The sequence below is a fragment of the Rutidosis leptorrhynchoides genome, chromosome 6 (genome assembly GCF_046630445.1).
Source record: "Rutidosis leptorrhynchoides isolate AG116_Rl617_1_P2 chromosome 6, CSIRO_AGI_Rlap_v1, whole genome shotgun sequence".
Classification (NCBI taxonomy): Eukaryota; Viridiplantae; Streptophyta; class Magnoliopsida; order Asterales; family Asteraceae; genus Rutidosis; species Rutidosis leptorrhynchoides.
The window spans coordinates 325228351-325240301 of NC_092338.1; positions in this window are offsets into that span (position 1 = coordinate 325228351).

Below are 11951 nucleotides of genomic sequence, written 5' to 3' on the forward strand. Positions count from 1 at the left end.
AGAGCCATGCAACAACCGCAATCTGCAGATGATACGTGTTATTATATTCAAACTATAGATTCACATGCAGAATTGTTAGAAGAATTTCCAGAATTACAAGGAACAGGAGAATGTTCTTTAGGAGAAGGAACTGAACCAATTGATGAAACTGAAATGTTAGCTACACTTATGGCTAATGGATATGAACCAACAACAGAAGAAATTCAAATGCTAAAAGAAGAAGACAGATATCGATATAAATCATCGATAGAAGAACCACCGACGTTAGAGTTAAAGCCACTTCCAAACCATTTGGAATACGCTTATTTACATGGTGAGTCTGAATTACCTGTAATAATATCGTCTTCTCTTACTAAAAATGAAAAATCTCAACTCATTTCTGTGTTAAAAGCTCATAAACCAGCTATTGCATGGAAGATTCATGATATTAAAGGAATAAGTCCTTCATATTGCACACATAAAATCCTTATTGAAGAAGGTCATAAAACGTATGTGCAACGCCAACGAAGACTAAATCCTAATATTCAAGATGTTGTTAAAAAAGAAATTATTAAACTGCTAGATGCAGGTTTAATTTATCCAATCTCTGATAGTCCATGGGTAAGTCCAGTTCAATGCGTACCTAAGAAGGGTGGCATGACTGTCATCATAAATGAGAAAAATGAGCTTATTCCTACTAGGACTGTAACAGGATGGCGTGTTTGTATTGATTATAGAAAATTAAATGACGCCACCAGAAAAGATCACTTTCCCTTACCTTTCATTGATCAAATGTTGAAAAGATTAGCCAGAAATAGTTACTATTGTTTTCTTGATGGTTTTTCCGGATATTTTCAAATTCCAATAGCACCCGAGGACCAAGACAAAACCACATTCACGTGCCCTTATGGTACTTTTGCTTACAAACGCATGCCATTTGGACTTTGCAACGCCCCTGCAACCTTTCAAAGGTGCATGATGGCGATTTTTCACGACATGATAGAAGAATGCATGGAAGTTTTCATGGATGACTTTTCAGTCTTCGGTGATACATTTGAAACATGTCTAGTTAATCTTGAACAAATGCTTATTAGATGCAAACAATCAAATCTAGTACTTAATTGGGTTAAAGAAGGCATCGTTCTTGGACATAAAATTTCAAAGGAAGGAATTGAAGTGGATAGAGCTAAAGTAGATGTAATTGCTAAACTTCCACATCCCACCAATGTTAGAGGATTTAGGAGTTTTCTAGGACATGCCGGTTTTTACCGACGTTTCATAAAAGATTTTTCTAAAATTGCCACTCCTATGAATAAACTCCTAGAAAAGGATGCTCCATTTATCTTTTCAGATGAATGCATCAAATCTTTTAATATTCTTAAAGAAAAACTCACTAATGCGCCGATCATGATAACTCCAAATTGGAATCTACCATTTGAACTATTGTGCGATGCAAGTGATTTTGCAATGGGAGCCGTTTTAGGACAAAGGATTGAAAAACGATTTCAACCTATTTATTATGCTAGTAAGATATTACAAGGAGAACAAACAAATTATACAACTACTGAAAAAGAACTCCTTGCTATTGTCTTTGCTTTTGATAAATTTCGTTCATATCTAGTTCTAGCTAAAACGGTGGTCTATACTGACCATTCTGCTCTTAGATACCTATTTTCGAAACAAGATGCCAAACCAAGATTAATCCGTTAGATCTTACTCTTACAAGAGTTTGATATTGAAATCTGAGATAAAAAGGGAGCAGAAAATCTCGCCGCTGATCATCTTTCTCGTCTTGAAAATCCTGAATTAGAAGTTCTAAATGAATCGGCCATACAAGACAACTTTTCTGATGAATATCTATTGAAGTTAGATTATAATGAAATTCCATGGTTTGCAGACTATGCAAACTATTTAGTATGTGGATTTCTTGAAAAAGGATTATCGTACCAAAAACGAAAGAAATTCTTTAGTGATATAAAACACTATTTCTGGGAAGATCCACATCTGTTTAAAAGTTGTCCCGATGAAATAATACGCCGATGTGTATTTGGAGATGAAGCTAGTCAAATCTTAAATCATTGTCACATAGGACCAACAGGAGGGCATTATGGGCCTCAACTCACAGAAAGAAAAGTTTATGATGTTGGATTCTATTGGCCTACAATTTACAAAGACGCACACCTTCTTTGCAAATCATGTGATGCATGTCAAAGGGTCAGAAAAATAAGTCAACATTATGAAATGCCACAAAATGTCATTCAAGTATGTGAAGTATTTGACATTTGGGGTATTGACTTTATGGGTCCATTTCCAAAATCTCATAATAATCTCTACATTCTCGTTGCCATTAATTATGTATCTAAATGGGCGGAAGCACAAGCTCTCCCAACTAACGATGCACGAGTTGTAGTCAAATTTTTAAAATGTCTTTTTGCAAGGTTTGGAACACCGAAAGCTTTAATAAGTGATCGGGGTACTCATTTTTGTAATAATCAACTTGAGAAAGTTCTTAAAAGATATGGAGTAACTCATAAAATCTCTACTGCTTATCATCCACAAACAAGTGGACAAGTTGAAAATACCAACCGAGCTTTAAAACGTATTCTAGAGAAAATCGTAGGATCAAATCCGAAGGAATGGTCCATGAAATTGGAGGATGCACTCTGGGCTTTTAGAACAGCCTACAAAACTCCAATTGGAACCACACCTTTCAGACTCGTTTACGGAAAAGCATGTCATCTTCCAGTAGAAATTGAACACAAAGTATTTTGGGCTTTGAAGACTTGTAATCTTGATTTACATGAAGCCGGACGTCTACGGTTAAGTCAATTAAACGAATTAGAAGAATTGAGACATGAAGCATACGAAAATTCGTTAATCTATAAGGAAAGAACGAAGAAATGGCATGATAAAAGAATCAGAAGTTCAAAAGAATTTAAAGAAGGAGACAGAGTTCTTCTTTTTAATTCACGATTCAAGCTATTTCCTGGAAAATTGAAATCAAGATGGTCTGGACCATTTATAGTCAAAAGAGTTTTTCTATACGGAACAATAGAGTTAATAAATTCAAATGGGATTGAATTTAAAGTTAATGGTCACAGAGTTAAACATTACATAAATAATCCGTTGGAAGTTGACAACGAAGTTAATCACAATTTCGACACCACAGCTAACTAAGTGTGGGGAGAATCATGTCTTATAAAGATAATATGTATTTCTGTTAGAGTTAGATATTCTGTTTTCGTGTAGTTCTCGAGAATAGAATCCGAATGGTCTTTCCCTAGCAGACCCTAAAGAACTAGTCTTCTCCTTCCATTCTGAATTTTTATTTTTTTTAGGTTTTACGAGATGAAGACTTCCTGTGAACTAAACCATGGTCTAATGCTACACGCTTTAATCACTAAATGGAATAATGACACCCTTCCAAGTGAATTGGTATCATTAATCAGAGGCAAATTGGACGGAGTAAGAAAAGAATCCAGAAACGAAAATAATAAGTTACATTTTGGTAAAGGAAAATCAAAATCCGCAGTGAAAAGAAGAGCACGACACCTTGAGAGATGTCACAAATGCGGAAAATGGTCACACGAAGGAAAATGCTCGACGAATCAGACATATTCCAATAATGAGTTCGTTACTTTATGCAGAGAAGGACCGTTCATATGTTTCGAAGAAAAATCATTGAATGCTCGAGGTTATGCCTATGTAGCTATGGAAAACCAATTAGTCCGACTATCTTATGAGTGGGCTAAAGCAGGTCACTGAGAATTCTATCTCACAGGTAAGTATGTACAGTTTTTATTTGTTTTTATTTATTGCTTTTAACATTTTGATAATAAACGCTGAATCGTTCGCTATAAAGTATTAAATTGGTATTCAATAAAATTAGGTATGCGTAACCGAAATTATTGATATCATACAAAAATTTATTACATCACTGCGAAATTTAACGTTTATTCTTAAGGTATAAATATCTTTAATCAATCAACCCAAAATAGTTCAGAAATTCATCAGGAGTAAAACTAGGTAATATAGCCGAAATTACTTTACCGAAAAGAGGGGCGTATATTTTTGATAATATTTGATTGATTAAAGTGGGATAAAAGACCAAAAAGATTTTTAATTTTTAATTTTTACTTTGTTTTTAAAATTAATATATTAATATTAAATTATTATTGTAAACTTTTTAAAATCAATATATTTAAGTTTATAAATATTTGAAAAATTACTATTTTTAATATAAGTTTGTATGTATAAAAACAAAAATATAATATAAGTTTGGTATGAATTTTTAATAAAATGAATTTTTAATTTTATGCATTTTAAATTTAAGTTTGGTGTGAATTTAAAAACAAAAATTTACTTTATTTCGCTAAGTTAAAAATATGATTTTTTAAAATTCGTCGTGAGTTGAAAACTAGGTCGTTGAACCGAAATTGCTCTACCCAAGGGAGAGACGAGAACTTTTATTATCATTATTTTTAAGCTTATTGAATTAAAGTATGTCAAAAACATTTAAAAAACCCAAAAATCTTTACTTTTAAAACCGCGCTTAAAAATAACAAATTTTAAAATTTTGTCGAGGGACGAACTAGGACAACGATCCGAAACACCCTCATCCTAAAAAGAAACAAAATTTCAATTTTTAATTAAATATATGTTTTATTAAGTAAGGGTTTTTATAAAATAAAAAAAATAAAAAATACAGGCCCCATGCGATCGCATGGGGTTCCTTCACAAACCTCATGCGGTCGCATGAGGCTGGAATTCTGGACAGAAAGAAAAGGCCAGCGAGTTCTGCTCTCTGCCTCACTTCAAATACCAACACACACACGAACATACACACATATACACTCCTAAAATCGCCATTTTTAACCAAAATTCACCAAATTTCGTGCTACAATCCGCTCTAAACATGAATTTGATAAGGAGTTTATCAAAAAGGGTAACAATTTCACCCCTAAATCTCTTTAAATTTAATTTTTAGTGTTCTTGAGCTATATTTTACCTAATTTGATTTTGTTAGTTTCTAGTGTAATTAGAGTTAAATTGTTAGTATTTTATGCATGTATAACCTAGATTGATGCTATTTAACATGATTTGAAGCCAAAAACTTCAAAATTTTTAGAAATCTAGGGTTTATGTTCTTGATCAATTTGGGGGGTTTTTGATATAAACAGGTTATGGCCGATTTTTGTCATGAATTATTGCTAAATTAAGTAGTGTAACATGTTTAGGTAGCTAAATGATCCAAACTTTGATCCTAAACATGATTTTTGAGAATTAAAGTGGACTTTTTAAGTACAAAATTCATGAACTTGATTAATTTGATATAATTGCCATTTGAGACTTTTTTTAATTGCTAGTAAAGGTTGTTTTAACATGTTATTTGAGTTGAATGCTTATGAACTTTGTAAACATTTTCATTTATGCTTATTTGAAAAAGTGTAGAATTGTTAAAATTGTGAAAATGCGTATAAATTTAAGTTTGATTTAACATGTTATTGTAATTATGTTAATTTGTTATTTTGCTAACACTAATGTATATTTGGATGCACAAAATTTGTGTTTAATGTGTTTTACAGAGATTTACTAATACTGAAACTGGAGGTTCATCATCATCATCTAGACAACCACAACCAAAAACTGAACCAGAATATGAGCCGCAATACGAGCCTGAACCGGAACAACAACAGGAACCACAACAACAGCCTGATCAACACGTACCTTATTATGATCCGCTACAATTTGTTGATGCCTTTATAGTAGTTTCGATGCATCCACCAGTAGAATACCCAACGATTCCTGAACACACGTTGCATCCTAATCTGAGATTCGATAGAAGCTGGAGAGATTACCCATCATATCAAAGTAACAAATTCAAACTGATATCGAAAAATGTAGAAGTGCCAAGGGTAATCGATTTGGAGCCTTTGGAAAGGGTCCAACTTGCTAACTCAGTTAGACAGCATTTGATCCAAAGGTATGGCAGCACTTCTTTTCACGATTGGGAACGTTTATTCACCATTCGTAGACCTGTATATAAGAAATGGTGTATAGAGCTCATGAGTACTATAGCGTTAAATGTAGATGTAGATAGATTAGATGATAGAAGTTTTCTTAGATTTATACTTGGCCGTAGGATGTACAGGATGTCCATGCTGGACATGGCCAGGGCATTACAGATTTACACTCCTAGTGAATTGCTACTACCCGATTGTATGAATTTGATTTATCGTGGTGAAAGGGTAGATAGGAATTTTGACGCGAACGCCGTCTGGAGGCGTATGTCAAACTATAATGTTTTTACACTGGGAGGAAAACACTCCTACTTACATATTAACAAAGCCGAGCTTCGTATAATTCATAGATTTTTGGCTAACTCGATTACACAGAGAGGTCACAACAAGGAGAAAATGACCTTACATGATTTATTTTACCTAAAGTGTATTCGAGACCCAAGAAGCTTTGTTAATATCCCCTACTGTGTTGGTTTTTATTTGTCTAAGATGGTGGAAGGAATACAGGAAGGGGGAATAATAGGAGGAGGTATTTTTGTTACTCTCATTGGAGAGTATTTAGGTGTAGATAGGGACCAAGGGGGTCCACTTTTCGAATGTAGGGAACAGATTGAGCTTTTAGGATTGAAGGTCTATCAGGGTGCCAAGGTATTAAAGAGCAAACGAAACCAGGCAGTACCCTATGAAGGTCGTCATCCACAGGTAGAGAGAGGATCTGATGAGGAAATGGAGGAAGCGGATGACATTAGGGATGTCATTAGGGAAGCTATGACTGACGTCTACCAGCGTGTAGATGAGGTACATATGACAAACGCGGAGAGATTTCGTCGGATGGAGCAGTGGCTAGCCCGGAATGATTACGAGCATTCCAGGCAACGACAGCATGATAGATGGGACTATCATCAGCGTCAGATTATGAGCCGGCTGTCACCTCAGGATCACTACGTTCCGACCCGGCCTGCTTACTATCCTCCACACCAGCCCGAGATGAGACCACCATATACTCTCTACGACCCTAACCATGCCTACCAGTACACCTATTACTAGTAAAATATTATAGTATTTATTACCCCACCTCGCACACATCAAGTTTTTGGCGCCGCTGCCGGGGAACAACACTTAAGGCCAAAGCGAGGCGCTATTTAAAAAAAAAGTATTTTTAGTTATAAAATACTAATAAGTAATTTTTATTCAAAATGTAAGTTTTAGTTATATTATAAAACATTTTCTATAAAATAAAAACAGAAAATTAAAAACAAAACAAAAAAGTAAAAAAAAAAACATTTGAACCTGCAAATTTTCGACCTGCACCTCATTTGAAACTGTAATCTCCACACTCGCGGAGTTCGGGGGTATCGAAAATCCGCACTCGCGGAGCCCCTCTGACACGCCTGACCTGGTACAGCATTAATTACGATTTAGGGTTTATAATTATATATAATTAATTATAATTAGGTTTTGGTTTATTATTAATTAGTTTTAAGTTTATTTAATTTTATATTTTTAGTTTTAATTAGTTTTATTAATTTATAAACTTATTACTTTTATAAAATAAAAAAATATAAAAATAATTTTTTTATAATTTTTTTTTACAACTTTAAGTTTTATTTTTATTTCGTACCTTCTTAATCATTTATTTGTAATATTTATATTTTTCACTCGTAATTAGTTTTAAGACTAGTATTTGCCGTAGTTTAATTTTATTTTTAGATTTTTAGGCTTTGCCGTAAAATCCCTTAAGTGCTTTTTCTTTAGACTAAGATTTAGGTGCTTTAGAATTTTGCGACGCTGTTTATAAATTTTAATTCCTTTTAAGTTTCGATGCGCTACTCTATTTTTATTTTTCGACGCCGTATTTTTTGACTTTTTATTTTTCGACGTTTTTTCGACGCACTTTTTCTTTTTCTTTTCGCCGCTCTAGTTTATAGGACTTAGAATTTTCTCTACTTCTTCTCTAATAATTCAAAACGAAAAATTATTTTAAGCGGTTAAATTGATAGACATCCAAAATTTTCTGGTTCGTAGTAATAGTTGAATTTGTTAGTGGCTGAGTTGTGAGCTTCCGATTTAAAGGGTTCTGGCTCCCTGCTACATCTATTGGCTATTCGAAACGAGGGCAAAATCAGAAAAGTCTATTAATTTGATAACCTATATAATTTTTATTTTTATAACTAATAGGATATTCAGTGAATACACCGAGCAAAACGTTCACCACCTTTTATACGTTCACCACCTGTAACTCGATCAAGACATCTAGCCAATATTGTCGCCGTTGATTTTTCTTTAGAATCTTCATCAAGTTGACCAAGTACTCCAATTCAAATTTCCGTTAATCCATTATTTGAATCCGTCCTTACAATTGAGAATCTGGAGGATATTCAGGGATAATTCAGAGATCCTGAACCATTAATTTTTCCTCCGGAGCCACCAATCATTCAAACAGAGATTGTCGAGGAAAAAACCATTAAATCAGAATCCTCTAGTGATTCAGATTCAACAAATTCAATCATGGAAAATCTGGAACCTCTAAGTATGGAAGAACGAATGAGAGCTAAACGCACTGGCCAAGGTCACGCAATTACTCAACCAGACATTAATGCACCAGATTATGAAATCAAAGGACAAATTCTACACATGGTAACTAATCAATGCCAATTTAGTGGTGCGCCGAAGGAAGATCCAAATGAACATCTTCGTACCTTTAATAGGATCTGTACTCTATTTAAAATAAGAGAAGTGGAGGATGAACATATATATCTCATGTTATTTCCCTGGACTTTAAAGGGAGAAGCCAAAGATTGGTTGGAATCGTTACCTGAAGGGGCGATTGATACATGGGATGTTTTAGTTGAAAATTTTCTTACAAAATTTTTTCCGGTATCTAAAGCCGTAAGACTTCAAGGAGAAATTGTTACGTTCACACAAAAGCCAAATGAAAATCTATATGAAGCGTGGACAAGATTTGGAAAGTTATTAAGAGGATGTCCGCAACATGGTTTAGACACTTGTCAAATAGTACAAATATTCTACCAAGGATGCGACATCACTACAAGAAAAGACATCGATATAGCAGCTGGTGGTTCCATTATGAAGAAAACCGCAACTGACGCTTACAAAATTATTGATAACACTGCTTCCCACTCACATGAGTGGCACCAAGAAAAAGATATCGTTAGATCATCTAAAGCAGCTAGAGCCGATTCTAGCCATGACTTTGATTCCATTTCCGCAAAGATAGATGCTGTCGAGAGATGAATGTAAAAGATGACTAAAGATATTCACTCAATACGAATTAGTTGTGAGCAGTGTGGAGGACCACATTTGACAAAAGATTGTCTCAGTATTGAACAAACAATGGAACAAAGAGAGAATATTTTATACATGAACCAAAGGCCTGGAAATAATTATCAGAATAATTATCAACCGCCAAGACCAATCTACAATCAAGATCAGAATTATAATCGAAATGTTCCATACAACAACCAACAAGGTCCTAGCAATCAACAAGTATCTAACAATACTTACAATCAGCAAAGACCTATTTTTCAAAACAAACCACCACAAACCGATGATAAAAAGTCAAATTTAGAAGATATGATGTCAAAACTAGTTGAATCTCAAACTCAATTTTTCACATCTCAGAAACAAACGAATGAACAAAATGCTCAAGCATTTAGAAATCAACAAGCTTCTATTCAAAATTTGGAACAAGAAGTGAGCAACCTAGCAAGGTTGATAGGTGAAAGAAAACCGAGAAGTCTACCTAGCGATACAAATGCTAACCCTCGGAATGAAACAGCTAAAGCCATTACCACAAGAAGTGGTATTACACTTAAACCACCTGAAATGCCTGTAATTTCTGATGACTTTATTCCTACTCCACAAGAACCACAATCTGAACAAGATAAGGAAAAAGAACCGGTAGTTGAAAAGGTTAATGAAGATAACACAGTTAAGATAAAACCTTATGTTAAACCATACCAACCACCACTTCCTTACCCGAGTAAAATGAGAAAAAGAGACTTGAAGCCGAGCAATCCAAATTCTTGGATATGTTTAAACAAATAAATGTAAATCTTCCTTTCATTGATGTGATTTCAGGAATGCCTAGATATGCTAAATTCTTGAAAGATCTAATCACAAATAGAAAGAAAATGGAAGAACTCTCGGCTGTTACTATGAATGCTAATTGTTCTGCAGTGCTGTTGAATAAGATACCAGAAAAACTCTCTGATCCAGGAAGTTTCACAATTCCATGTTTTCTGGGTAGTCTTAGTTCAATAGAAGCATTGATAGATTTAGGTGCTAGTATAAATTTAATGTCGTATTCACTATACGTTAAACTAGACCTTGGAGAATTGAAACCAACAAGAATAAGTATACAACTAGCCGATCGATCAGTAAAATATCCTAGAGGGATAATGGAGAACATGCTAGTTAAAGTTGGTACTTTAGTATTTCAAGTAGATTTTGTTATTCTGGACATGGAAGAAGATTCTCGAGTTCCTCTCATATTAGGAAGACCATTCTTAAACACGGCTAAAGCAATAATAGACGTGTTCGGTAAGAAACTGACCCTAAGTATAGAGGACGAGAGTGTTACCTTTTCTGTGGATAGAGCCATACAACAACCGCAATATGCAGATGATACATGTTATTATATTCAAACTATAGATTCACATGCAGAATTGTTAGAAGAATTTCCAGAATTACAAGGAACGGGAGAATGTTCTTTAGGAGAAGGAACTAAACCAATTGATGAAGCTGAAATGTTAGCTACACTTATGGCAAATGAATACGAACCAACAATAGAAGAACTTCAAATTCTAAAAGAGGAAGACAGATATCGATATAAATCATCGATAGAAGAACCACCAACATTAGAGTTAAAGCCACTTCCAAACCATTTGGAATATGCTTATTTACATGGTGAATCTGAATTACCTGTAACAATAACGCCTTCTCTTATGGAAAATGAAAATCTCGACTCATTACTGTGCTAAAAGCTCATAAACCAGCTATTGCATGGAAAATTCATGATATTAAAGGAATAAGTCCTTCGTATTGAACACATAAAATCCTTATGGAAGAAGGTCATAAAATGTATGTGCAACGCCAACGAAGACTAAATCCTAATATGCAAGATGTTGTTAAAAAAGAAATTATTAAACTGCTTGATGCAGGATTAATTTATCCAATCTCTGATAGTCCATGGGTAAGCCCAGTTCAATGTGTACCTAAGAAGGGTGGCATGACTGTCATCACAAATGAGAAAAATGAGCTTATTCCTACTAGGACTGTAACATGATGGTGTATTTGTATTGATTATAGAAAATTAAATGACGCCACCAGAAAAGATCACTTTCCCTTACCTTTCATTGATCAAATGTTGGAAAGATTAGCTGAAGATAGTTACTATTGTTTTCTTGATGGTTTTTCCGGATACTTTCAAATTCCAATAGCACCCGAAGATCAAGAGAAAACCACGTTCACGTGCCCTTATGGAACTTTTGCTTACAAACGCATGCCATTTGGACTTTGCAACGCCCCTGCAACCTTTCAAAGGTGCATGATGGCAATTTTTCACGACATGATAGAAGAATGCATGGAAGTTTTCATGGATGACTTTTCAGTCTTCGGTGATACTTTTAAATCATGTCTAGTTAATCTTGAACGAATGCTTATTAGATGCGAACAATCAAATCTAGTACTAAATTGGGAGAAATGCCATTTCATGGTTAAAGAAGGCATCGTTCTTGGTCATAAAATTTCAAAAGAGGGAATTGAAGTGGATAGAGCTGAAGTAGATGTAATTGCTAAACTTTCACATCCCAGTTAGGAGTTTTCTAGGGCATGCCGGTTTTTACCGACGTTTCATAAAAGATTTTTCTAAAATTGCCACTCCTATGAATAAACTCCTAGAAAAAGATGCTCCATTCATCTTTTCGGATG